The sequence below is a fragment of the Thunnus thynnus genome, chromosome 9 (assembly GCF_963924715.1).
Source record: "Thunnus thynnus chromosome 9, fThuThy2.1, whole genome shotgun sequence".
Classification (NCBI taxonomy): domain Eukaryota; kingdom Metazoa; phylum Chordata; class Actinopteri; order Scombriformes; family Scombridae; genus Thunnus; species Thunnus thynnus.
In genome coordinates, this window is record NC_089525.1 from 23,114,124 (window position 1) to 23,142,019 (window position 27,896).

The 27,896-nt window shown below is 39.1% G+C and overlaps 1 protein-coding gene across 7 annotated transcripts in view; it reads right to left on the bottom strand.

The window, feature by feature from the left end:
* enox2 (ecto-NOX disulfide-thiol exchanger 2) overlaps positions 1 to 27,896 on the bottom strand; it is a 187,776-nt gene that overhangs the window by 146,028 nt on the left and 13,852 nt on the right. For 3 of the 7 annotated variants that reach the window (XM_067599756.1, XM_067599748.1, XM_067599752.1), the window contains exons 2-3: positions 25,959 to 26,015; positions 18,393 to 18,488 (exon numbers count right to left, since the gene is read on the bottom strand). The gene's annotated coding sequence lies outside the window, so the exon portion shown is untranslated. The other 4 variants (XM_067599749.1, XM_067599754.1, XM_067599753.1 and 1 more) reach the window with 3 other exon arrangements.

Sequence of the window (27,896 nt, forward strand, 5' to 3'; positions counted from 1 at the left end):
ACTGATCCATAAACAGTTTATATAAACAATGTTATAAACAACTTAAAAAAATACTGACATTCACTGCATTCGGCAGTAGGTAATAAAAATGGTGCAACAGAAATATGTGTGCTATAAATCATCCATATAGCATTTCTACCAACTGACAAGTCACTTGTGCTGTGTTGATATTACGCCACGGATTTAACAATAAACATAACACATGTCACAAAAAATGTTACTTAGAAGATATAGGGACCTATTTTAACGATCTAAAGCGCACGGTCTGAAGCGCATGGCGCAATTGCATTTAGGGTGTGTCCAAATCCGCTTTCGCTATTTTAACGGCGGAAAAATGGTCGATGCGCCAGGCGCATGGTTCAAAAGGGTTGTCCTTAGTCTCCTAATTAATCATGGGTGTGTTTTCGGTGTAACATGCAATAGACCAATCACAGTGTCATCTCCCATTCCCTTTAAGAGTCAGGTGCGCTTGCACCTTGGCAGATTGCTATTATGGTGGCGCATTTGCCAAGTAGTAAGAAGGAGCGTTTCTCTGCAGAGGAAACGGATCTGCTCGTGCGCAAAGTGAAAGCGCACGATCCATAACGAGCACGCTGGCCTCTGCTGCTCCTGGACCCTCCCGTGGTCAGCCCCAGACCACCAGTTTAAGATCCTGTTCATTAATTTGTTGCAAATTTATCTTCGTTTGGTTTTTGAAAAGGTTTATTTTTTTTAATTACAGCTTTGGTTTCTTTAAAATCGTTTTGTTCAGTCATGGAGTAACAGGTCAAATCAACAGGGTTTTAATTGCTGAAAGTATGGACACCTGATCACTGTACGCTCAAAAATGTTAAAGAATATTTGTTAAATATTGTTCAAAAATTAAATCATTAATTTTAATCATGTAAATAATTATTAACACAGTTATCAGGACTTGATCAGCTCTCCAAGGTGCTGATCCTGCTGCTGGCAGCAGTTAGAAGCTGTGCAGATGTATTTCCTTCATTAGTTTAATAATTGTTTTCACCTCATTTATTTCCTCATGTGTTCCACATGTCATCATGTATTGATGCAGCAGAGAGGCGATCTGTGTCTGATCTGTTGTTTAAATATCTACATGTATTGCCACGATTTGGTCAAATAATTAAATAATTTAATCCGTCATTACTGCGATCAGTTAATTCTGATAAATATTATGACTAAGCATTATGACATGTATTTTTTAAAATATGTTAATATACACAATAATAATCTTTCACATTGTAATCCTTTTATTTGTTACCTTTTGCATGTTTGTGTAACACCTATGTGTGTAACAAGCAGAGTGTATGTTGTCCACTCATCTGTGTAGGTGCACATTACTGTCTTTATAATGTGCCCTTAAAATAACAGTGAAACACTGCGCCATTGACTTTAGACCAGGTTTTTGTTGGTCAATAGTGCGATCACTCTCTGCTGCCTCAAGATAGCAATATGCCGACAATGTGCCAGACGGCACCTTACTTTTAGACCAACACACCCATGGGCACACTGATGGGCACAAGTGCCTTCGCTACTTTAGCAACATGGGCGCTGGACGGGAAAATGACAACTGCGGCGGTCTTAAAATAACAAAGACACTTGCGCTGCGCTTGGCGCCGCTTTGCGCCAGGCGTAAGATAGGGCCCATAATATTTTTGGAAGTGCAAGATCACCAGAGGGCAAAGAGAGGGCAAAGTAGACGCATCCACTGTTCTCCAACAAACAATGATCAAAGAGAAAGAACTGGTTACAAGTACGGTGCATCTTTCTTTAGACATGGCTCAGGCTGAACACTCTGATATTGAGCAGGAAAACAATTTTCCACAATGTTAACAGACATAGCCAGAGGACCAACACAATACCATTTTCTATCACCACAAGACAGGAAACAAACCCCTAAGTATGTACAAACGCAATTGCAACTAAAGCAAAGCACTTCTGAAGCAGTTGGAGAATAAAAGGCAAATCCAAAAGTATAAAGTATTTTTCATATAAGCATGTAAAAGTATCCTCACGTCTAGATAGTACTGTTGGCTGAGAGACCCACTGCAGGCAATGTAGAGTCAAGACAACTATTCTGCATGCAACAAAATACTGGCAATAAAGAAACTAATGAACCTAGCCAGGCTGCTTTTCATAATTTGTAAACACTATGTCAGTCTCTGAGGCACAAAACTCTGTTAACTGACAGCCGTGGTGCTGTTTATGGGAAACAAACTTACTGACTGAACTGTTTCACTAAAGGCAGTCTTGGGAGAGGCTTTCGCTCTGTAATTTACGAGTGGGCTGGGAGCCAGTATGTGTTGTTTAACAGCCAGAGCCACGTGCTGTCTTTGCATTCATGGCCAATGAGGAGGTTGGGGAAATCATTTTCTCCTTCTCGCTCACAGACACGGTGAGCTCAAGCTCGGGGTATCATTTGGTAGCACGAGAACCCCCACAGAATTTCACTCAAAAGAAGAAAAATAAACAGGATTTAATATCAGCTGAAGAGGCAGAGACAACACTTTAGGTGGCTAAATTGTTACTGTGTGGATTAGTTTTCCTCTGAGAACAAATCCAAAAAAAAAATCTCAAGTGTGTGTGTGCCCTTAGTTTATTATGTTAATTTGGAAAAGTATGACAAAGAGGGAACTTAATGAGAATATTAAAGAGTAAATGACTAACTATTAGACATGGCAATAAATTGGAACAACGCTGTGTTGTTTTAAAGGTCTTTATAATTAACTTCAGCCTCCATCCTGTAAAAGTCAAGGCTTTTAAATCTATAAAAATCCTTCAAAATATGGCCTTTAACAGGAGCAATATCCCTGAATGTTTGATTACATTGTACAATAGTCTTCATTAAAATACATGGTTGTGCTGGGCCTGTTCCTAGTTTATATGTACTGTCTCGTGGTATAGTTAGGGGGTGGGGGGTGGGGGGGGTGCTGGAAAAGAGCAGAGGTGTTAAGTGAACCAACCCTTGGTAAATAAAGGTTTAAAAAAAGCAGTCTTGCATGTGAAGGGTAGATGGGGCTCAGCTCTCTCCGTCACAAGTACTTACATCAGGGAAGTGAGGCAGGAGGGCAGGCATGTAAGAGGGAAAGGATGAGACAGGGAGGCCAATACTGCTGCTACAGGCTGACACCTCTTTAACCGGGATGTCTCGCTAAAACTCATACCAAGTCGGGGAACACTAAATTATAGCCCAATTGAAAAGAATAAAATTCCAAATAGATTACAGACAAGCCTTTTCTAGACACAATGGGAAATTGAGTTGTTAAAAGATTTGGGAACCGTGAAACCTTTGATCTACTCATTTGATAAACTCCAAACAACTTGGCTCTCTCCGTAGCGAGGATGACGCTGACTGAAACAGTAGGCAACCAAAACAGATTCACTGACCTGAGGAAGGTCAATAGAGAAGAATCAGGTTTTTTTCCAATTCACTCTGCACTGTATAAAACATAAAAAAAAGAAATAAAAAAGAAATAAAGAAATGTTTCTCATGCTGTTAGCTCTGACATACTTTGCCTGGTTAACATTAAAGTAAGCTAGAAAAAGGTATAATTGTTGGGTGTCCTAAATCACTTGTCATGCAATGAAAGCTGAGTGTGCAGCTGTCTCACTTATAACAGATTCTGTTTCTGCCTGTGCCAGCATTTGGACTGTGTGTGCGCTGTTCCACATCTCCTCATGTTCTATTAAAAAAAAATAAAGAGATAAATAAAGCGATGAAAGAACATTCCAAGTCCTTTGTCGATTGGTGCTCAAGTTTATGTATTTTATGCTGCAATGCACAATTTAAAATAATCCAAATTCGTCTGTCACTAATAATAATGAAATAATACCATCCATTCTCTTAGTGCAAGTTATGAGGAGGCATCCTCATTCAGTTGGTCTATTGTTTTCTCTCCGGGCCCTGACCAGAGTGCAAAGCCTTTGATTGAAAGGCAGATGAGTCTGTTCTCCTTAATGCAGGCTCCTCTCCAAACAGCTAATTACCTTGTCTCAACACCCAAGACGCGTCTGATAAGAAGTATGAGCTGCTTAGAAGTAAGGAGAAACTGCGCAGCACAATTAAACCTAGAGACAGTTAGGTATTCAGGATGCAGGATAAACTGGGCAGATTTTTAAAGAAGGTTGCATGATATTACATTTACACAGTTGTGAAAGAATATCTGAAATCGCTGTAATGATGCTTTAGACGTGTTCATCTAACATGCATCTTAAATAGGCATTGAACATCACTGGTGAACAACAGTCATTTTGTATGAATGATAACAAAATACCTTAAACTATACCACTAAATTGTTGGATGAGCTGTTTAATCTGCTGACATGGCAGTAGAAGGCTCTTTTTATCCTTGAGCCTCATAGTAATTTCTCTCTCCAACAAATCTAGCCGTATCTTGTATGCAAAGTATAAATAATTCATCGTCAGACACAGTGAATTCTTTCATATTGCCCAGTGCCATCTTCACGGCTGATTAAGCTACCTAAGGGTCATTTACTTCATTGGTGGCAATGTGTCTGCAATCCTAGCCAGTCAGATCGGAGTGCTGACACTGAGGTTGGCTGGAAGGCTGCTAGACTGACTAGTAATCCTTAAAGACTGACAGTGTGCCAGGTTGTCTACCCTCCTGCCCACATTATGACAAGATGGAGGGAACTACTTATGTATGAGGGTGGAATTTTTTAATTATATACGGTTAAACTTGTTGCAGCAAAATCTGTCTCATGTAGTGATGCCTAAATTTATTGAGTCATATACAAAGCTGAGAGTTATTCACAAAATTGTCCTTTCTGGGCACATTCAAATGCACTACTTGTGGAAGTGTGTGGATTCAAGCTTTTTAAACTGGTATTTTGTGTCATATGTGTTTTGTAGGCTGACATCACCAAAGCTGCCCAAAGTATAGAGTGCTGAAATCCTAACATCACGTCTGGCCGAGCCTCTGTTCCACAAGCTTCTGTAACTTGGTGCAATCTCTCATTGAGCATTTCTTTCATCTGTCTTTCTGAAAAAAAAAAATGAAGCATATTCCTGGTGTATCCAATTGGCATCCACTACAGCACTAGCTATTAGAAATTGAAACCCTTGTGATTTCACAACAACAATTACTTTGTGAGCCTACAAAATAACTATGGCTCGCATGAGAATTTACCAGCTCGGCAACGCAGATAATTCTGTCATCTTAACTCCATTTTGTTCATATCCATAATATTCAATAACACTAAAGTATTTTTCCGCTTTTCAGCTGTAATCTCTGCTTTCTAAACTTCTACATTGTTCAGTCCTCTCTTTCCTAACTGACTGCAGCCCCTCATCTCGCCAACAGGCTCGCCTCTTTCAACCCTGCAACAGTCGCGGTAGTTAGATGGTGAAAGGTAAAAACATCCTTATCAAGGTATAAAATGAAGTGCACAGCATACTATTGAGTATGGCTATGACAGCTGGGTTTTTTTTTTTTTTTTTACAAATGTCAATGTGATTTTGAACAAGATTTTACTACGTCTGGAACCCAGAAAACAGTTCCTGTTTTACCCTTAACAGGAGAACGAGTCCTCACACCTAAACAACAAAGTAGCAGGCTGTTTATCAGTGTGTTCCAAAATTACTCTTGTAAGTGCTTTGCTGATCATGTGTCTGAGGTTATGAAACACCGTCTTGCCATTCGCACTCAGATGTGAATGTAAACATAGGTCTCTGTATTGTGAGCTGTATGACCATTGCTGTTGCTGTTTTTCTGGAGAGGATAATAGTGCACACAACCATAACAGGTTGCTTGTCAGTTTTCTGTACTCTAATAGTGGAGCACCGTGTCTGAATCTGAACCTTGAACAGATTTTCAGATCTGTTTCTCAGTGTGAAGAACAAGACACTTCAGGCAGTGCTCTCTATCCTCTAGGGAGACCTTAAGGTGAACGTAATTTCTTTCCAGTTTAGTGGTGTATGACTCAGACATGCTAACAAACAGTGAAAGAACTAACTATACAGAGAATGCAGTGCCCCAATTGGACAATGACCATCACTGAGTATATATATATATGTGTGTGTGTATGTATGTATGTATGTATGTATATAAAAAGACTAAAAATACTTTGAAATATTGAAGTTACAGCTTGATACTGCACTGGTTGTGTTATACTATGGCATACTACACAGAATTAAACACCCTATTATCATTACTAATGCTCTTGTTCACGATGCCCAACGTCTGTCGGATCAAACCATTACTGGCTTGTACCCTGTCATCTGAAAAGGCCTTTAAATGTCTCTATTATGACTGGAGCTCATAACAAGAGTAGCTTCATTGTCCTGATACCTGTTTCCTCACATACTAAGCATACTGGCACTCTTCAGTCTGCTCATCTCTTTCTGGCACAATTGACTGATGGATTTCCAAACTCTGCATCAGCCAAAGCTATTAAGTGGTTTGCTGGAGCGAAATGACTTTACTGTTCCCAGAGTGCAACATTAAGCTCAGCAATTCCTGCCTGCTATTGTCTAGGGCCACTGTGACAAACTTAATTTCTTGCCAGACAAGCACAAACACTTATGCCGACACACACAATAAATAACAAAAACGAAAAAAAAAAAAGAAATCATCTGAATGGTTCTGTTTTCTCTTTTTGCTTTAGCAATGATTTTGATCATATGAGGTGACCCATGCCAAATGCACCAATAAATCTGAGTGAATGGCTTGTCTTTTTTGATGCTTAGGAATTGGTGAAATAATGGACCAATATAATGTTCGAAACCACTGTATAATACAATAACTACCCATAATGAGTTATCCATCAAGTTCTCAGAGTAAAGAATTAACACAAGGCTTGCACTATTAAAGGAAGTTAACTGAAAACCATCTGTCAAGATAAACATCTTGCTTATGGCCAAATACATAAATTGATAACCATTATTTGGATTTAACAAACCATGAAAAAAAGACAAGCTCTGTAGTGAAAAGCTGTTGGCTTTACTGTATGAAAATGAGGAAAATGACTAAAGGATGCAGCCTTACTTCTGTTCCCTGTGTTAAGTGTGCATTATTCCTGGTCATACCTGAGTCTTAGGGGATAAATCCACTCTTTATATTCATGGTGACAGACTGGATGGCCCAGGCATCGTGTGGCACTATGTGGTTCAAGTTTGCCTGCCATGGTTAACCAAGCATAGAGCTGATTTCCCAGTCTAAAGCCCTAGCTGTGGCTATATCCCACAAGAACTAGTGAAAGTGTAGTGCATATGCAATACAAATAATATAGTCTAATGACACTACAAAAAGTAGATCTAGGAAGCCTTGCTGGTGCAGAAAAAAAGCTGAACTAAAAGAACCGGTGCTTCATTGTCAACAGCATGGCTGGTATGCAATCAGTCAGTACCACTGAGAGAAGAAAGTGATTTGATTATTTTTGTCCATAATGTGCTCTAATCTTTGCAAGTGTCAGCATGAATTAAACACTTGAATACTGTTTATTCTGCACACAATCTTTAGTCATCCTTGAAAAAATACACTTGATCATTTCCCTATTTTTTTTTTTTTTTTTTTACAAGGTTTGTCATAGTATATCCCCAGGATTTTAAATGCAGTAAATTACAGTGTGAAATTGCCTTGACATTATTCTTTACGTAGAGAAAAGGACACTATAACAGCATAAACAAAATCTGACTCTTAAAGCTGGATTCATAATGGGTGCAAGCAGGTTAACTATAGATATCTATGGTGTAGGTTTTCATTCACAGCTCAGTGTTGCATTTCACAACATTTCCATCACTACCGCAGTTGACGGATGTACTGTGACAAGGCTGAATCGTGCTTTAATTACAGTAAATTCCCCATAATTCCCCATAGTTATTGTTTACATACTTTCATTCACTTTGTGATACAGCATGAGGTTGAGAAGGTCTGCCTTGCTTCATTACTGAATGAGAGTATTCTGTTCAATTGCCGTATTTCCATTTTTAATTCTCTGTGACAGAGAGCAACACACATGATAAACAGAGAAATTGCAGTACAGATGGCTTTGCTTCATTCTCAACAATCCCTACCAGCATCACAATCTAGCAGGAGAAAACACAAGCAGCCAATCACAGTTCTTACTGGTAGCTTTGCAGTATCTCTGTGGCTGCCATAGTCCCACTGTGTAGTTACATTTTTGAGGGGGCCCATGTACAGCATAGCTACGGTGGCTACATCCATAGGCTCTGTAGCTAAAGTGTAAGCCCTTAACACAGAACTATAAACTCAGCCTCAGAAACTAGTTACACATTAAGTTCTTCTGTCGGATGCTTGACCCACTATTGTTGTAAAACACTGTATGCAAAAATGAATATTTAATATGAAAAACTATGAATTACATTAAGAAGCATGATCTGTAGCCATGGTACATACATACAGTAATATGACCATTTATCAACTGTCAGAGTAAAACACCAGTGTGATTAAACCATTTACATACTTACATAAAATGGCAAAATGTAGGTTTTTTTAAATGCTAATCATGCTGTTAAGGTGTGGTAATATTCACAATTACATCACATTAACAGCTTGATTAGTATAAAAACATTTTGCTATTTTATGTAATTATTAACACTTAATTGTTATTTAATGCTTTTTTTGACCTTCACTGACAGAGCAACATGAGCTCTGTCGCATTCTACAAATGCTTAATCACTAGGGCTGTAGGCTGGTCGATTAGTTGGTCAATATGCTCTCGTCTGAACAAATTCTCATTGGTTGAATAATCGCCATGTTACTTTCATAAGGAGAAAAGTGCCACATCAATAGCTAGTGTTTCCCCTATAATAGTATAGGCCTGGCGGGCCGCCAGGCCAACGACAACCCCTGCCAGGGCAAAAAATATTTTTTAAATGTCAAAAATAACGCCAATTATCCATTCATTCGCAAATCAATAGCGTTTGGGAGCCTAATGCTCATCAAGGTGTCCATTATCAGGAATTAATCCATTAATTCCTGATTATGGACACATCAAAGAGCATTATCCCTCTTATACCATGGTCACTTGTGAAAGAAAAAAAAAATAAGACCATTAATTTACATTTTCATGCACTTTACAATCAAAATCTAAACTTTTTCACAAGCCATAACTCAGTTTCCCAGGTAACACCTGAGGGTTTGACTAATACCTGAAAAAATCATTACCATCCCATAAGGTTCTATTTACTCCAGTAAATAGAAAGAATCTTAGATTCGACTTGGCAACGGGAGATATTTCTAGTCCGTTCAGTTAATAGAACTCTTTGGCTCAGCTATGAGCCAGAAAGCTAACATTATGCTAACATTCAAAGTCAATAACATTGCATATGGTTGACAAACAGTAAATGATGATAGTATGTTTAACAACACAATGACAAAAGATAGGCCATGTGTACTGTTGGCTGCAGCCTGAAGTAGTGAGATGAACAGCGAATAGGATGCAAGTTGATCGCTTATGTGATAAAAAAGTAACAGTAAGTTCAGAGGGGTAGTGTACTTCTTGTAGCTTGTATGTTACAACCACCATCCTGTGTTGTTCAGAGGATAAGGTACTGAAGGTATTAATAGCCCATTTTGGGTTTTTTTTTTGTTTTTTTGTGTTGATCTCATCTTCATCTTCTATTTGATTTCATTCTCCCGGTGTCTTGTGCCGTTTCTCCTTTTTCTTTTCAATTTCTCTTTCTTCAGCTGTATCCCAGTCATAAAAGTTATCATATTCTCCAAACAGGTAAAAAGAAATGTTGAAGTCACTTATTGTTAGCTTGTTATTGCTTTGACTGCGTCCCTGTTGCTATGGTTACTCATTTTACTCAGCACATTAATTTAGAATGGTGAACAGACAGTTTCACTGGAACTAATTAGTAGTTGTCCATTATCAGAAAATAATGGATACCCTGCAGCCAACCAGAATCAAGTATTCACCCAGACCATGGTATAAAAGTAAAGTATTTAACTGGAGCAAACTGTCAAGGGTTATTAGTCATATATCTTGTTTTCTCCCCTCCATTGTAGTGAGTGGGGTCTGGCTGCAGTGCTTCTTTGTCTCGAGGCCTTATCTGGCTATGAAGCGCAGAGCTCTGAGCTGCTGTCTCTATTGGCATGGTGATGGAGGCAAGGCCTGCCATCCCAGATAAACCTCCCTCTGTTCTCCCAGCAGCCCAGCAGGCTTCATGTTTGCTGCAGGTGTCAGAGAAAATGTTCCCATAGCCATTAGACTTTAACGCTGCTAGTGACATGTTGGCACCTCTGATGGGAGACGACTGAAGATGGGGGAAAGTGATGATGGGTGAGATGGAGACAGACAACATAGGGACAAGACAGAATGAGGGGGGAAAGTCAGATTTGGATGGCTACCAAATAACAGTTACAATGGAGAATAACTGTTACAGTTATTGTATTTTTATATTTTCATTTCAATAACTATGTGATTAAAAGCAAATATATTAAGACATATTATTTAGCCCAGTAGCTCAATCAACATTTATTTAAATGCTAAGTACCACAGTATGTTGAAAACATGTAAGAGAAGACATTGCTGTGCTGGAGACACATTTTAACAAAAAAAATCCATAAAAACAGCAGAGGTAGTCAAGTTTAAAAAAAACTGTATGTAATGATTACTGTACACCATGAAGAAAAAAAAATCCATAACCAAAATCCAAACAGTAGAAGCAGACAGGTTGTAGCAACCAAACAGTAATGATGGTAGTTGTTGTTGCTCCAAAACTGTAACCAAGGGAAAAACCTTGTTAAGCTGAATATTCAGCAGCCATACTGCTTCCAGGTGGCAAGAGATTGGAAAATTGGACAAGAACTCATAATTGAATGCACTAAAAGTGTTGCCTCTCCTTAAAAAATCATTTAAAACAGCAAAAGAAAAACACTAAATGTGGGAAGAAATTAATCTGACAGTCCAAAACTGATAGAAAGATATTACATTTACAGAAGACTAAAAGGTTGCTTAAAAGCATGACTTGACATATAAATGAACGTCCATTACATTCAAGCCCTTGCCAAACAAGTTCACACAATGCTGATTAAGCCTATCACTAACAGATAAATCTCTCTGTATTTCACAGAATACAGAGTTTTTAAATCTGGTTTCTGGTATGACATTCCTGCGCTGGTGCACCGGTAGAGCAGAAGGCTGCTGAAGCTAAGTATCCCAGAATGCATTTAACACCAACTGGCAGCGATGGTGGAGATTAAGCTGTTGTAATTTTCGCTGTAGGACTGGTAATATGTCACTTTATTAAGTTGCAATATTTTTGAGTCAAGAAAGTAACCATTTAGATTCCCAATATGTGGTCAGTTTATCCAAATAATGCCTATTTGGAAATTTGCTCTGACGTTTTCCGAGCTGTGAGGAGCCCCTGGCTGTATGAGACCAGCCGGTCAGCATACTTCATTAAGCATGTGTCGACAGCGTTTTTGTAATTACTCTCACTGCCTAAAGGGGGACACAAAAGTTCTGCACAGCAGGTTTAAAAGATAAATTGATTGTCAAAACTGTTTAATTTTTTCGGCTCAAATGTTTAGTTTTCACTTCATATCAACAAACTATCAAGGATTAATACAAATGATGCTTATTTTGAGTCATATTCTAATTAATTTGATTATTACGCCTATCACTGAATGAAAGATTAGGTGTTGTTATGTGTAACAGATTTTTTTTAAGTATCTCAGAAGCCACCTATTTGTCAATACACAGGTTTGGTAAAATCAGTGTTATCCTTACCAAACGCTGGGAACTATACTACAGGTATGGTAGACTTGCCCATCTGTGGGTACTGAGGCCAATGTGAATGTGGGGACAAACAACCACCACACCACCTTGCCAGGCAGGGAGCAGGACACCAAAAAGGCAGATTAGACCACCTGGCCCTGCCAGACTGTCGGCCTATTTATACCCCGGACAATAATTTACACCAGGACTGCCTAGTACCACAGAGTCAGAGACCCAGGGGGAGGCAGCTCTGTGTGACGTTCCTATGATGAAGAAAAAAAAGTCACTGTGATGACCTTCTGGCTTCCTTTTCCCTGTAAGGCTTTCCCAGAGGAGTGCACTAATGACAATGTCCTCCTCTGCCTACAATATACTCCTTCAGTCACAAGAAAAACCTCTCAATATATAAGAGTAACACAACAAAATTAATCTTCAAACATGACCTGGATTATTTATGTGAAAGCATCTTATTAATATATCTCTTGAGCACAACATTTCACGGCGACAGCATGAAAAAAAAATATTCTTCCCTGCTGACAATAAAACTGTGGTCTATATACAGTACAGTATATTCTGCACAGGACTGCAATAAAGCCTTTGATTAAGCTTGTGTCAGAGCTTGATATCTCATGCTGTCAAAGATGGGGTCAGACATAAAAAAAGAAAAAACTAGAGATGAAACTTCACAAGATCAACTGAGAAGTGCAAAGGATAAACAGCAGCACATTTAGTTTCTTGGCTTATGAGAAACAATGGGCATGAACTGAAATATGCTCCATGTTCTATCTGCTCTGTAAACACTGCCAAATTCTAAAATTAGTAATCTTACTGTTTTGCAGTAAACCACACTGCAATTAAACCAGGAAACGAGTTGCTTAAACTCAGAACCCCCAAAGAGCTCTATTTTCTGCTCCTGCCACTGCTGACATTTTCCCATTAGTGGCACAAGCGCGTAATTTGGTGGCACCAATATTTCATTTCAGAGACCGTTTCACACAGTAATGAACATGTCACCACTGTGTTTAACAGATAGAATAAAAGTAAAGAATCTGAATCACTCAGAAATTACTTATCAGACTCATTATCGCAGTTCATACAAACCCAGTGACAGTTTATTTTGCTGTTTCTCAACTCTGAGTTGTACAAATATCTAATGTGATGAACTTTGCAATCATACTTAAAAAGAACATGCTTTTTACTCTCACGCAAATTAGAGTTTAGACTGTGTGATTTTGTGATTAGAGAGAAAAAGTACTATCAGCAGATTGAAAGGAAGTAAACAAATGAGGAATACTGAACATCTTGTGCTGCTATGCTACAGTACGTGACTGGCTGGAAAAAAAAAAACTTAAATGGGACAGTCTTGCAAATACATTTGCATGATACAATTAAATGTGCGCACTCTTGAGATTCTCAATCTGCATGCCACACAAAACCTTGGAATCTTATTGGTCTCAATTTGTGTGAAAGAAACATCTGGTGTCTCAGGAGTTTGATACTATCAAGGCACTTTTTGTAACTGCTCTGCTGCCAATGCATAGCTACATTTTTAATTTGCAGACAAATGACAAACAACATTAGGAAACGGTGTTTTGGGGGTGAAAACAAACACTTTAAATCTATCAAATCATCTCAGATTAAGATTCAGAAGAATAAATAAACTTACAGATGATAAATGACAAGATCAATACCACTCTTGGGTAATAAAACAAGGGGAAGCAGCTAGCAAGGCCACGTTATATCTTTGTTTGTTTAATCTGAAACTGAAGTGTGAAAACAACAAGTTGTGGTTTGATAGAGGCTCATGGCAGGCTATTTCTCAGTCACTTTTCATACCCATTAAACAAACAACACATTATTTGCAAGTTGGTGAGCTTTAGGAGGTGCTAACTTTTGGACAGATAAGACAAGACTCTCTGCAAGAATTGTTTTCCAAACTGTCAAACTATTCCTTAAATTGTTCATCACAAAGTGACGGATGTTTATCTACAGTGGGAAATTTCTTACTGAGCCACTTTGTGAAAGCCACGTCAGAAGTTGTGCTGACTGTAGGTTGCCTGTACTATCATTTCTTCCTCAGTCACTGTCAAGGGAGCTGCTCCACAAACTCACTCTTGATGATACCAAAAATATCTTAGAACATACAGTAACTTTGGGAGGGTGATGCTGATTGCCAAAAGATCTGAGATAACTGAAATTATAAATATACTGTATGTGCATTCATACAGTATGTGCCGGTGTCAAAGCGAGAGTTAGGGTGTGTGTAGGTGCTTAAATAGCTCTTTCAGCCTACTAGATATACAATCATCAGTCTTCCTTTTGAAAATACAAAAGGCTGGAGGCAGCGATGAGTTGAAGATATTGTAATTAACTACCACCATCACAAAAACTGTTACCTTGGAAAATGCAAGAGAAAAAGACGTTAGAAATGTTCTCGATGTTTTCACTAAAACAAGTGGTGACTGTACTGCTTTTTAGGCTGTATGACTATGCCCACTTTCTGGTGATATTCCACTGTCACAATATATCCAAACAAAATAAACACTGGGTTGGCAGCAGGGACTTATGATGATAAAAATAGGAGTAAAAGCTCAATCATCAAGATGTTTAAAGTTTAAATAATGACAACACTGATTTCAGCAACTAGGTCCAAATTTACTGAAAGCTGGTTCAATGCTGAGTTCTATTATCTGGGCTTGCATGTTGTTATTGAATGACTGTCATAAAAATTAGGATGTATTGGTTGATGTGAAAGGGTGCTGAGTTCTCTGGCAATCACATCTGTTCTGCTCTCTGTAGGCAGAGAGGTGAAAGAGAGCTTAGTACTGAGCCTGGAAAACAGGTGGAGCTAAGTGGAGCTAATTTACTGACTGTATGTGTGTGCGTGTGTGTGTGTGTGTGTGTGTACTGTATGTGTGTTAGTATCACAAGAGACGGAGTGAGAAATACAGAGCGAGACAGACTGACACATGGAACAAAGGTGAATGCTAATATTAGTCTGCTGCTGTGAATGGCATGTTGGTTTGGACAAGAGGTTAACAATATGAGCCAAAATCTTAAAAAATACTTTCCCTTTTTTTCAGTGCATCTCTGCTCTGAAAGACATCGGTGCCAGTTACAGAGGTGGTACTGAAGCAGTTCACACATTACTTGAATGCCTCTAAAATGTTCCATCCAATCAGTCATGAAAATCTCCCTAAATATCTACTCACAGTATTGTTTTGCCTGTCACATAATGCAGGTTTGATTAAGCGGTACTTTTTAAATGTTGTTAAGCAATGCTGGGTATTCTCTCCATGCTTGAGTTGTATATGACTGACTGAAGACTGTTTGTAAAAAATGTAGTCATTATACCACTAAAATATTTTTCTCATGAAAAGTACTTTAAAGAAATGTTCACTCAGTTAATGTGAAAAAAAGCTAAGGCTCTTTTAATTAATATTTACTATGAGTAAAGTTACTGTGTCACTGTACTTTATAAAAGCAGGTCGGTGATGAAGCAACATGAATCCCACCATTAAAAGAAGGCAGATGATTAAATTAAAGAACACCTTTACAAAATAAAATGCATTGACCCATGATGAAGTAAACTAAATTAGAATGATGTGTTAATGGAGAGTTAATTTGAAAAAGAAAAAATGGCTGGAAAATCACTTTCTTTTTCAGTTTATTTGAGGATATTTTATCAAGGTTATCGAGACACATGTTTGAGTCTCCTAAGTAAAGAGCAGCCGTTATATCAAATGGTTTTGCCTGTACCTTGCTGACAGAAGCCCAGGGAAGTCAACACGGATACAAAAAAAAGGTCAAAAGGGAGTTATTGGTCCCTTTGATTAAAAAGGAAGTGTTATTTTTTTACAGATTTATTGAAAGAGATATCAGCTTTTAGAGCAGAGAGAGCAATGAACCTCAACTATTACTCCCCTTACACACGTTAACGCATGCTTTCACCTTCGCTCTTGTTCCGTATTAAAGTGTAGACCTAGTAAAACAGTCAGCAAAGGGAAAATAGCGGTAGACAATCTCGGAACCCACCAGCCATCTGTCTGACAACAATTTAGCCTCTGTGGGTGTAGCAAGTGAATATCCGGATAACGAATAACATATCCAGGCTAAGACTTCCTCTTCCATGCGCTGATCATTGTTTCCTGTCCAATTAGCAACTTGAGATGGTCCAGATGACATTTCAGCTAATCTGTATAAACAGCTATATGCATATGAATGCAGATACATTTTTAAAAAAGCTAATAAAAAGCTAAATCATACGATCATACGATAGCCGATGGGTTCCAAGACTGCATTTCAGCCAGTGCATTCCACCTCTTTTGCTCTCCACACGGACTATTTACTTGCATTGAACCAAAACCCACTTAAACGTGATTGGTCAATATAACTCGGACTACAAACAGACTACCAACGAAATCAGAACGCTTCCGCTACCAAAATCTTGTTACGTTGCCTACAGATTCTGCATTCATGTGCAGACATCTATTTATAGAGGTTACATAGCACTTGACAGAAAATGGCTCCATCTGTATGTTAATAATTGACAGAAATTTAGAAATTGATAGAATTTGCCCTGGTCTGTAAAATATCTTCACTTGTATCTGAATAACAGGTGATATCCTCTCCATTTCAGACAGACAGTAGTATCTGGGATGCTCTTAATGTCAAATAGCTGCTCTCAGTAATAACCGGTAAGAGGTTGATGAACATTCCTCTGGCAAGTATCTCTGATGGTCTGTGCTGTGTCTGTGTCTGTGTCTGTGTGTGTGTGTGTGTGTGTGTGTGTGTGTGTGTGTGTGTGTGTGTGTGTGTGGTCAAGTTGCTGTGTAGATCCAAGCAAGCTGCTCTCAGCAAAAAGACACCAGCATCAATATTTTGAATATGATTTAGACGAGGTAGACAGAAAAAAGCTTTTATCATATCTTGCAGCTGGCTCTGGTGGGTGTTTTTAGAGACAGGATGACCAGTTACTCAAAAATATCTTGCAGTGGCTAAAGGCTTCCTGTTGTAACACAAAGCTCTTAACTGAAAGAAGTCCCTGTTCCAATCCAATCTTTCACCTTCAAAGTTTTTCCAAAAAAACTGCAGCGACAAACATTCCTGTGTGCCCAGTTGAAAAATGGGAGCTTTGACCCATTTGCTTCCACACTGGGCATTAAACTAGGACATTTTACTGCCTACTGAGTATCACATGGAAATCTAGTGTAAAATTAGAATGAGGATTTAATCAGCAAACCAGCTAATATCGGAGTTCATGATCCAAATTTATTTTCTTATGACAACATAAATCATTCTGCAGTTGTGCTAAAGGCAGTCAGAGCTCTACTGGGGAAAACTGCACTGTGTGCCTTGGCTGAAAAGCCACAGAAACCTTTTGTCTTTCTGGATGCAGAAGGCATGACTGACCCACAGACTAAGAGAAGGAACTGCAGCTTTTACTAGTGTGTGGCTCCTTTTTCACTCTAGGTCAGTGCAGAGGATAAAAATGCTGAAACAAAATAAGGTTTTCAGGTATTATTTTTTTGCGGTTATAGAAAAAACACATTGTGCATTTACTACATACTATAAGCCACCAAGACACAATTTACAAAATACCTAAGCACAATTGTCCCTCCTCATTTTAGTGCTTAATACTGTCAAGTTCCCACTTGGCACAATTATGAATGAGTGTAACAACTCATATTAACAAGGCCTGCTTGAAACAGGTAGCAACAAGCGTTGTTGACTCTAGCTCCTCTGCAAATGAGCTTGATTGTGTGTTTTGGACCAAAACAGGAGTTGAGAATTGGCATTCGATGCACGGTCATTAACTGTGCAACGCTGCCAAAATGTTTCATTCCACTTCAAAACACTGGTTTGGTTGGTAGATCAGGAAATCATTAAAAAAAAAGAGGTGTTTTTCTATTTCTCAAAAAAGTCTATTTGGTTCGATTGACAAGTAGTTCAGAATAAGTTACAGTACAAGTTTTAATAGCCAAATATAGTATAGATCTTATAGCAATATGCATTCAATCCCTAAATTGAAACAGAGGTTAGATAATAATGCCAAGGACAGAAAAATACACTGCAGTATATTCAAATGAGCAGGGCTTTAATTTGTGTATGTGCCCAAATGCAGGCACAAAATCTAGTTCATGTCTATTTGACATGCAGCCCACATCTCCAGTAGTTCGTAGTTCTTAGGCAACAGGCAATTAGAGGAGATAGCACTGCTGTTATCTGCTGCTGAATCTGAAGGCAGATTCCAGTACTAATAGCCCGAGAGGCAAACAGCACCTGAGCCTCTGAGACAACAAAGAACAGTAGATATCCTGCAAGCAAAATACTTTAAACACTGATTCACCCCCTTGTACTACTCTCTAGCAAAGGACATTTCGACATATGCTGATCCACTTTAGATCTTTTACAAAACACAAGGACATTCAACCATAAGTACATGACAGCAGTTTGTGTAGGCACTCCTGCCTCACGTCAATTTACAGGTACAAGGGCAAACCTCTAAGTGCCACATTTGAAAAATATCCAAAAAGCAAGTGACAAAAACTCTCACAGCAGAATGACACTCAATAAAATTAAAAGGAGTGGGATCATTTCTACTGACTGAATCTGAGAGACATACTGACAAAACCTAAGACATCAAATGAAAAATGTTACATATGCAAGTAGTGGTGATCATACCTGTGATGTTCCAGTCATAAAGCAGCTTCTCCTAAGCATCTGGCTACTTCACTCTGGCAAACAAGACATTGCAGCTGTTTGGCTTCATCTTGGAGCCTGCAAAACACAACAGTAGAGAATGAAACCCACGCAGCTAAAAATCTGAATATACCAGTTCTCAACCAGTTCTCAGTCAGCTTTAAAGCTATGGAACTACAGCAGACAACATACAATTAATTTTGATATAGCACATTTCACTTTTGGATGCGAAAGCGTAGCCTATGGCAACTTTCACACAGACAATAGCACTGCTGGAAAAAGGGTAGGCTTCCTCACTCATTTCAATGAGACCACTGCTTTGCTCAGCGGGGGATTCTGTCGCAGAGGAATCTGCTAAAACTGTTGGTTCTGGCTCTCCTTTATCCACAGCACAATGTTAGGTTATCCAGCAAAACACTATGTTGGAAAATCAAATACATGCGAGCAAAAATATCAGGTAGAATACCTTGTCGCATGGACCTTGTCAGGCTGCAACAAACAATTATTTTTTTGATGAATCTGTCAATTATTTTCTGATTAGTTGATTAATTCTTTGGTTAAATTACCAATAAATAATAACCATAACTTCTACCATTAATTTTTCAACCTTTTATTAAAACATTTTCTCATAAAAATACTTATTTTACAAATAAAATTTCCCCAACATAAAAAAATAAGTGCCAAGAATTAAAAGGTATCTATCAGTAGTACAAATGTCCATCAGTCCAACATAAATTGAGCTCAACATAAGAAATGCAAAAAAGTTTTAAGGGCATCAATCACTTAAAAGCATGTCCATGAGTCCAATATAAATTCAGCGTAACATAAATATTGCAAAAAAAAGATTTTCAGGCATGTATTAGTAATTAATATGTTAATCTTAAATCTCTTGATTAAGTATATCATTTAGCTCTTAGATTCATAACTGATGATAGCTTTAGAAAATATCATTGTATATTATATCAGAAAGTTGGGTGGCAATCATCAGCTGTGAGAAGGGCACTGTATTCTCTTTATTTACAAAGCACTACTGGGCGAACTTCCTACATATATCTCTTGTCATCTCAATTACAGATCATTTTCTCAATACACTAGATCCCATGACTATTTGATTCTTGAAGAACATCATGTGAATACTGACATTGGAAAACTTGCTCACTCCACACAAGTGGAACAACTGGCAAGAGTGTGCCGAAATGGAAGAGCTGATCCCTTATACTCATTTCAAACATCTGTTGGCAGATTTGGTACAGTGTGAATGTGCGTGCTTTCTATGAATGATGTTGACATTTCTGATTGAATGTCTTTGAATGCTGTCTCTGTTTGTATACTTGTTGTAAATCTTGTTGTTTGTTACTTCAAATTTGTACACCATAAACTATGTTTTTATTTTTTTGTATGTTCTGTACTCAGAGCAGCCTTGGAAAAGAGAGCATGCTCTCAATGGCCCCTCCCTGCAGAAATAAAAGGTTAATCAGTTCAAGTAACAGTTCACGAAGTTGATAATCTAACAAAAAAATCTGAATCAGCACTGATCTCAATATTGAACTTTTCTCAATACTAAAGGGACAGCAAGAGTTCAATTGGCATTACATTGGAGGAATGTAAGCATGTCTATATGCTTACATTCAAGAGGCATTCAGATGGGGTTGATGTTGCAGGGACAGACAAGTATGACTTTGCCAGGATGGCCATGGTGGTAACCTTGCTTCATTTCCTTCCACCATTTTAGTGGGTTCTCATCCTTTGGGATAGGCGGTTCTCCAAAGTATGAGTACCTCTTTCCTCACCATTTCACTGTTAGTATCATCATCTTGAACATGTCCATTGTCTTCCTCACTGTTGCGGTGTTCATCTGAATCTGAGCCAAGCAAAGTGTCCAGCAGAGACACTGACCTCCTCTCTGAAACCGGTGGTTTGGCACTTGCTGAGTCATTCTGTTCCACACTGTGATGTTGTTGTGTTTCTCCTCTCTCCCTGTTTTTTGCTTGCAGTGCAAGACTATGAACTTTGACTTGTACTTTTAGGCTTTCTTCTGCTGGCACTAACTTTAGTTTGCAAAATATTAGATCAAGGGCAGCTGCAATAATGCATACATTTTGTGCATCATCTCTGAATGTGGTCTCCAGCTCTCATCATGAAGTCATCTCCTCTGCTGCAGCAGCCTGGAAAGCCTTCACAGGCATGGTTTCAAATGATGTGCTCTGTGAGGACTTTTGGAGGCCCTTCACCAGTGGAGGTAGAGCAGAAATAGTGACATAAGCCTCTCCACACAGGAAGACAATGGCACACTTAAAGGGCTTTAGGACTTGTTCCAGTTCTTCAAGTAGGCTCCACTGATCACTTTTCAGATCCGGGAAATGTTTCCCTCGCTGTGTGACTTCAGGGTCTGAAAGGGTTGCTGTCATAGGAAACCTCTGTTCCAGCTGGCAGCTGATCATGTGGAATGAATTGTTCCATCTTACTGATACATCTTGTACTAGTTTATGCTCAGAAGTACCCATTTGTTGCTGTTATGCTTTCAGCTTGGTGCTGGCGAGCTTACTCTTCTTGAAATGTTCTACAAGGCATCTTGCAGCTCTGAGTACCTTGCTGATCTAGGCATCCTTCAGAGCATGGTTGACAACAAACTGTAATGTATGGCCAGTGCACCTGAGAGAAGTAACGCCATGCCTCTCTTCCAACATCCTTTGAGCAGCAACAACATTAGCAGCATTGTCATATACAACTACTATTACTTTAGTCATGGATATACCAAATTTCTCAGCTGCTTTTTCCACCCAAGCAGCAATATTTTCAGCTGTATGTTGCTCTTCAAGTGGCATTGTGGTCAGACTATATGAAGTGACCTCCAAGTCTTCATTAATAAAGTGGCAGGTGATGCCTAAGTATGCCTCAGTGGCAATACTTGTCCATACATCTGTCATGAAAATGATTTTTGTTTTGACCTCTTGAGTGAAGCTGTCACTCTCTCAAAAGTCTCCTCATATTTCCTCTCCATCAGCTTAGTGAAGTGGGCCACAGAGGGAAGTGTGTACCCTGGGTAAAACCTGTTGACCATCACACAGAAGCCCTGACCCTCCACAATAGAAAGGGGTCTCATATCCTTGACAATCATGTTGAGAATGCTATCAGAGAGTCCAGTGGCAATGTGGGGCGTATTTATTTATATAGATCTATATACACATAAATAAACTGCTTACAACTTGTAAATACACTGGAAAGCAGCATGCTAGCCATTAGCATCTACCCTTGGGAGTCTTCAATGAGCTCTTGTCTGAAACAAAACAGATACGGACGCAACAATGACTCCCAGGCACTGGCTACCAACCAACAATCAGATGAAATTCACCGTAATAGTACGGTGCTGATGTGGTAGGCCATTTTAGTTTTGCAAAGTGAGCAGAGCACCATTTTATTAGGTCTCTGTTTAAAGAATTCCCACACTTTTGACAATCAGGCTTGGGTTTTTTGGGATAAAGTATCATTTTCAGCATGCCCAGGAGCAGGAGCTGCCATAATTGGGGATGAATGTAAATAGCGCGACGCATCAATGTATTCCACCAAGTAGGTCTATCCGCGGACTTGCAGTATTTACATGACACACCCACTTTACTACATGACAGTTCCACTTGGTTAGGTTTAGGCACGAGCAGTGAGGTGGTTAGGGTTAGGATTCAGGGGTGTGTGTCATGTAGCATGCCGTTACAGTGCCAACATTGGTGGTGGGCGTAGTTGGTGAGAAGGGTCTAGGAGAAAATTATTGCTGCTGTGGTTAACTTTCCAGAGCTGTGTAATCTGACCTCAAAGGAGTACAAGTACATAAACCACTGGCTTCACATTTTAAGCCTTCATCCTGGGCTTGTTCGCTTCTACAATGGAAACCGCTTATAGTGATCACGTCTGTCCAGATCAAATTGATCACTATAAGCGGATGATTATTATAACCGATTTTTTTCTTCTTCTTAATTTTTGACATGCCAAAATTGACATTTGTATATGTATTACATTAATATAAAAGTAATGAAGCGGGCAGCTTCACTATTTACTGAATTTTATTGACTGTTTCAAAATACAGAACAGCTGTTTCAAACACTTGTTGTTTCACTGCTGCAGAGAGAGAAGCAGTGGTCGAGCAAGAAAGCCGGTGAAGGAGAGGAATAAAACATTATTTTCTGATTGTTTCACAGTGGTTACAAATAAAAGCACCCACAGCCCGCACCTCCACACAAAATTGCGGAGGTGCGCAGCAACGCCTGATAATGGTAAGCAATAATGTTTTAAGCCCTGATTTAAATGAGCTGACAGTCTTAGCAGACCTCAGGTATTCAGGAAGCTTGTTCCAAAGGTGGGGAACATAGAAACGAAATGCAGCTTCACCTTGCTTGGTTTTGATCCTGGGAATGCTGAATAAACCTGTCCCAGATGACCTGAGGGGTATGCATGTTTCATAACGTACAAGTAAATCAGAGATTTATTTAAGGCCTGAGGCCATTTAGTGCTTTATAGACAAGTAATAGGATTAAAATCTATCCTTTGACACACAGGAAGCCAATGCAGTGATTTAAGAACCAATGTAATGTGCTCCACTTTCTTGGTGTTAGTGAGGGCTCTGGTAGTGGCATTCTGGATGAGCTGCAGCTGTCTGATTGATTTTTTACTAAGACCTGTGAAAACACCATTACAATAGTCTAGCCTGCTGAAAATAAATGCATGAACAAGTTTTTCTGTACCTTGTTTAAACAGAAATCCCTTCATTCTTGCTATGTTTTTAAGGTGGTAGATTTATAATTGTCTTCATGCGGCTGTTGAAATTTAGGTCCAAGTCCATAACTACACCAAGATTTCTGGCTTGATTTGTAGATTTTAGTGTTATGGAGTCAAGGTGAGCACTGAATGAAGTCATGTGGTGACACTGTTATGTAAAGTTGTGTGTCATCTGCATAAGTATGTTAAGACATGTTCTAATAGTCGATAATCTGAGTAAGGGGGAGCATGTAGATGTTAAATAGAAGGGGCCTGAGAATGGACCCTTGAGGAGCTCTACATGTGATTTTTGTTTACTCAGATTCATAATTACCAATTGAAACAAAGACACTGTGTCACAGGCTGTGGCTGCACGGGTCTCGATGTTAGCTTTTAAATTAGCGTGCTAATGGTAGCTGTGGCATTACCATTGGACTCACTAATAGGCAGCTTGTCCAAGATAATATACGTGTTCTCCAGACAAATCTCTGGTGAGACATCAGTGGAACTGTGTTTGTTTCCGACTCTTCTTTTACCCTAGACAATGTCTGTCCAGAGCTCAGGGTTTGACAATGTGGGAGTAGAACAAGTCTTTGGTCTTGCTCTCCGGTTTAGCCAGTAGCACATATCCAGATCCATTGTGGTGTCAGTCTCAAGCGGGTTCGGGCCAAATCAGGGCATAGTGTCCACATAGTCTTCAGCGTGGAGCTCTTTATATTCGAAAGCTACTCTGCAACGCCCTTCATGTCCCTGGATCAGATCGTCAGTTGGTTCCGGGACAAGATGTGAGAAGCAGGAAGCAGAGTGTCAATAAGTTTTTCATCCTCTTGTATTTGGTAGAGTTGAGACAGTCTTTTTTTCAAGCTCTGTGATTTTCTGGCTGATCTTGGCACAACTGGTGCATTCAGTGAAGGGAGAAGAGAAGGGAAGCATCTTCATTTTAAAACTTTTCTCTTTTAGGGTATTTTCGGCCATCATAGTTCTTATCTTGGCAGTTAATCCCCAAATGTCGGTATGTCAAAATCTAGTAGTTCAACAAACAGCTGTTGAGCAGTTGGCCTTGTAAAGATAACATAAGGTACTCAACTATTGTTGCAAAGCTTAGCACATGTCATCCACCACAATCAAAGGCAGCCTACCACAGTAGAATATAGAGATTGTCCAAAGATAAGCAAAAGAATAATCATATATCCCCCAAAGAAACATATCCGGGCTGCTCACTAATTAGAGCCGTATAATGCATAGAACACATAGCTCTATTGGCCACTAAAATATGTAGAACTATTTACTGCAGTAGTAGAGTGAGAGAATAACAGCAACATAAATTGCTACAGGCCCAGCAGGAAAGGAATCCTTTCAAGTGATTAAAAACAGTGCAACATATTTTTCATCTTCCTTCTTGGTCCCATCACAGTGGTTTACGTCTCCATAGGGTGGAGGCATGACGTCATATGTATTTTCCATAATCATATAAATATCAAGGGTGATTCTTCAGATTGTTGAGGTTGATCCGATTCAATTCAATTACAAGTTGTATTGTATTGTATTGAATTGTTAATCTGTATTGTTTTAATGAAGGGATATGCTTCTTGAATTGTAGTTGAATTTGAGAAATTCAGCAAGGGAATTACCAGGTAGGGCTGGGCAATATCACTTGAAATCAACATCACAATTAATTGTCCCATTTACCTCTGCAATGAGTAATTAAAATTATTATTAAATATACCTGTGCTCCATATTCAGTCTCCAACCTTGCAGTGGACCTCGTATTAATCTTTGTACTGAACAATATACAGAAAATTATAGGTAAGTTTGGAGAGTCAACATTTAATTTTAAATTGATTTCTCAGCACTATTAATAGGTGTTTCATTTGCTGAAAGAAACTAAATGTGTATGATGTTCTTTTGTGCTTTCAACTGATGAAGATTATTGCAAAGTTCACTGATTAGAAAGTCTCTGTCCATTCAAAAAATTGTTTTGCTTATTCTTACAGCACTTGGATGTTTGACCTTCATTGTGTAGAATGGTGTACAGTATGGGCAGAGTCTGACTCTAGAAGACTTTTTTCACATTCATCTCCTGAAGGGGGTAAATTTCTCTGTGCTTACCTTAAATCTAAGTTTTTAAAGACATACTTATGTGTCTGCTTTAATAAGGCATTATCTTGCTATGAATTATTATCCCACTCACTGCTTTGTCCTTTAATATACTACTCTAAAATGTCTAAAATACTCCCAAGTACCCTGATAAGCCTCGACCTTTCCCTGAACCCACACTAAAAACCTTCCCATGACTCCTTATGTATCGTCTTCCCTCTGTTACCTCACTCAATGCATTGTCTGTATTTTCTGTGCAAAACATATACCACACAAATTATTATCAAGCAGGACGCTCTGGGTCTGAAAAATGAGGCCAGCGCAGAAGTGACTTATACCTGCATTCTCTATAATGGCCAGCAGGGGGCATCTCCACTAGTTGCAAAAAGAAGTCAGATTGTGTCGAAGTCTATGAGAAAATAACCCTACTTCTCACTTGATTTACTATCTCAGCAAACACTTTCCTAATGAGTTTATGGTCTCTATTGCTAGATTCAAGTCTTCTTCAATACAGCATGAAGTTCATTGTGTAAATTATGGTCCCATTTAATTTAAATTTGATGATAAAGCAGGGCATAGCTACGTTGTGATTGACAGGTTGCTACCAAGGCGACATATGTTACATAATGTAACCCCAGATTAGAATAGGAGTATAGGCATAGCTGTCACTATTACAAGCTGGCAGCTAACACTAGCATTATCTACCAGATTGTCGGTGTGGCTCCTCCGTGCAGCAGAGGCAGCAATCCCGGGAAAAGTGATCTGACAAGGAAGAAAGAAAAATTCAGTGCCCCAAATTGCCATTTTCCAAGCCACACATAATATAGCCTTTATGCTTGATTCAAACTGTTAACTCTTAGTCTTTCAGAATTAACATTTACCATAAATCAAGTCCAGACACCCACTGAACATGTAGGTAGGAAATAACAGGCTAGCGGCGCGAGCATGGATGCCTGGCCAATCTTGTTGCTTCAATGCTATGCAGGGCATGCCTTGCCAAGAAAAGCAAGGTCAGCTACACTATCTTGTCCAAATGTGCTAACTTCTGGCTCCAAAAAAACAAGATGGCAATAGTCAAAATGTTACACTCAAGGCTAAGTCCATTATTTTTTTCCAGTCTATTTTTCTTGATTATAATTCAAAGCAGAGTCTCTGACCAGAAAGTACTCACGATAGGACAGGCTACCTTCTACACAGTATTACAACACACTGAAAACTGACACTATCCTCAGCCATTCCACTGACCACAGTCATAATATGATGACTCTGCCCCTCCTCAATTCTCTGACTGCCCTTCTGCCCACCCACACCCTCCTCAACATCCGGCTCACACTAGCAAAGAAACCATTAACAGTAATGAGAATCAATGGGGGTGTTAAAAGTATTGGCAGTCCAGCCCAGGAGCTGCTCTCGGTGCCGTCTTTATTAGTCTGGAAAAAGAGTGCTGGTCTCTAGCCTGCCAGCTCTAAACAGGAGTGCATTGATCAGAAGGTCAGGCCAGGCTGAATTCAGTACTTTAATTGTCTGTCACTACTTATTCTCATTCCAACAGCTGTCAGTCATCTCCCAGGTAAACTAAGGCCAGCATCACATGTGGCAGTTCACACCGAGTTTAAGGCTCAGACAGAATACTGGTTAGGTAAGAGTAAGAGAAATTTAAATTAAAGAAAATCAAAGCGGGGGGATACTACTTGTGACCTTAACTACAGGTCTCGCATTGTCCTATTCTTACCTCAGATTGCATTTCATCGCCATCTCCAGTTTAAGGGATTCTCTGAGCTACATACAATACATTGCTGTAGTTTGTTGTCTCTTTCTCCTTCTCTCTTAAGTGGTTATCTCTTTGAGCTGCATCAGTGTTAGTCTTTCTTTTGGTGGCTCCCTCTTCTCTCTCGTCTCCATGCTCTATTCTTTCCCTATACGCTGTCTCCTTCGCTTCATCTCTTTCCACTTGATAACAACTTTGCTAAAAGAAAAAATCAAACTGCTCTTGAGCAGCCAAGGTCTGAAAAGAGCATCAGATTGGTTGGGTTTGTATTTCTCAGTGAATTTCTGACTTTAGTTTTAATCCCGATTTGTGTGCTGAATCCACATTCACATGACATCACAGTCTTTGATAACTTGGCACGTGGGATTCTCTGAACTATATATATATAGCTGTAATTTGTTGTTTCTTTCTCCTTCTCCTCTCTTAGTGGTCATCTCTTTGAGCTGCATCAGTGTCCTTAGTCTTTCTTTTGCTGGCTCCCTCTTCTCTCTTGTCTCCAGGCTCTATTTTTTCCCTGTCCTCTGTCTCCTCCTCTTCATCTTTCTACTTGACAACAGCTCTGTTAAAATAAAACTGCTTTTGGGGAGAGCTAAGCTCTGAAATGAGCATCAGATTGGTTAGGTTTGTATTAATCAGTGAATTTATGAATTTAGTTTTAATCCTGTTTTGTCTGCTGAATCCATGTTCACATGACACACTCGTAAATGGTATGATCATAATGGCATAATCATCTTAATGAGTTTCTTAATTTCAGTGAATACACCACTATGTTCATGCAACACAGTCTCTGCAAACTGTTGAAAGGAAAATTAAGCATACAAGTCACTAGAAACCATGACTTGCCTAAAGCATTGCAAACTCTGACCAAGCTTCCT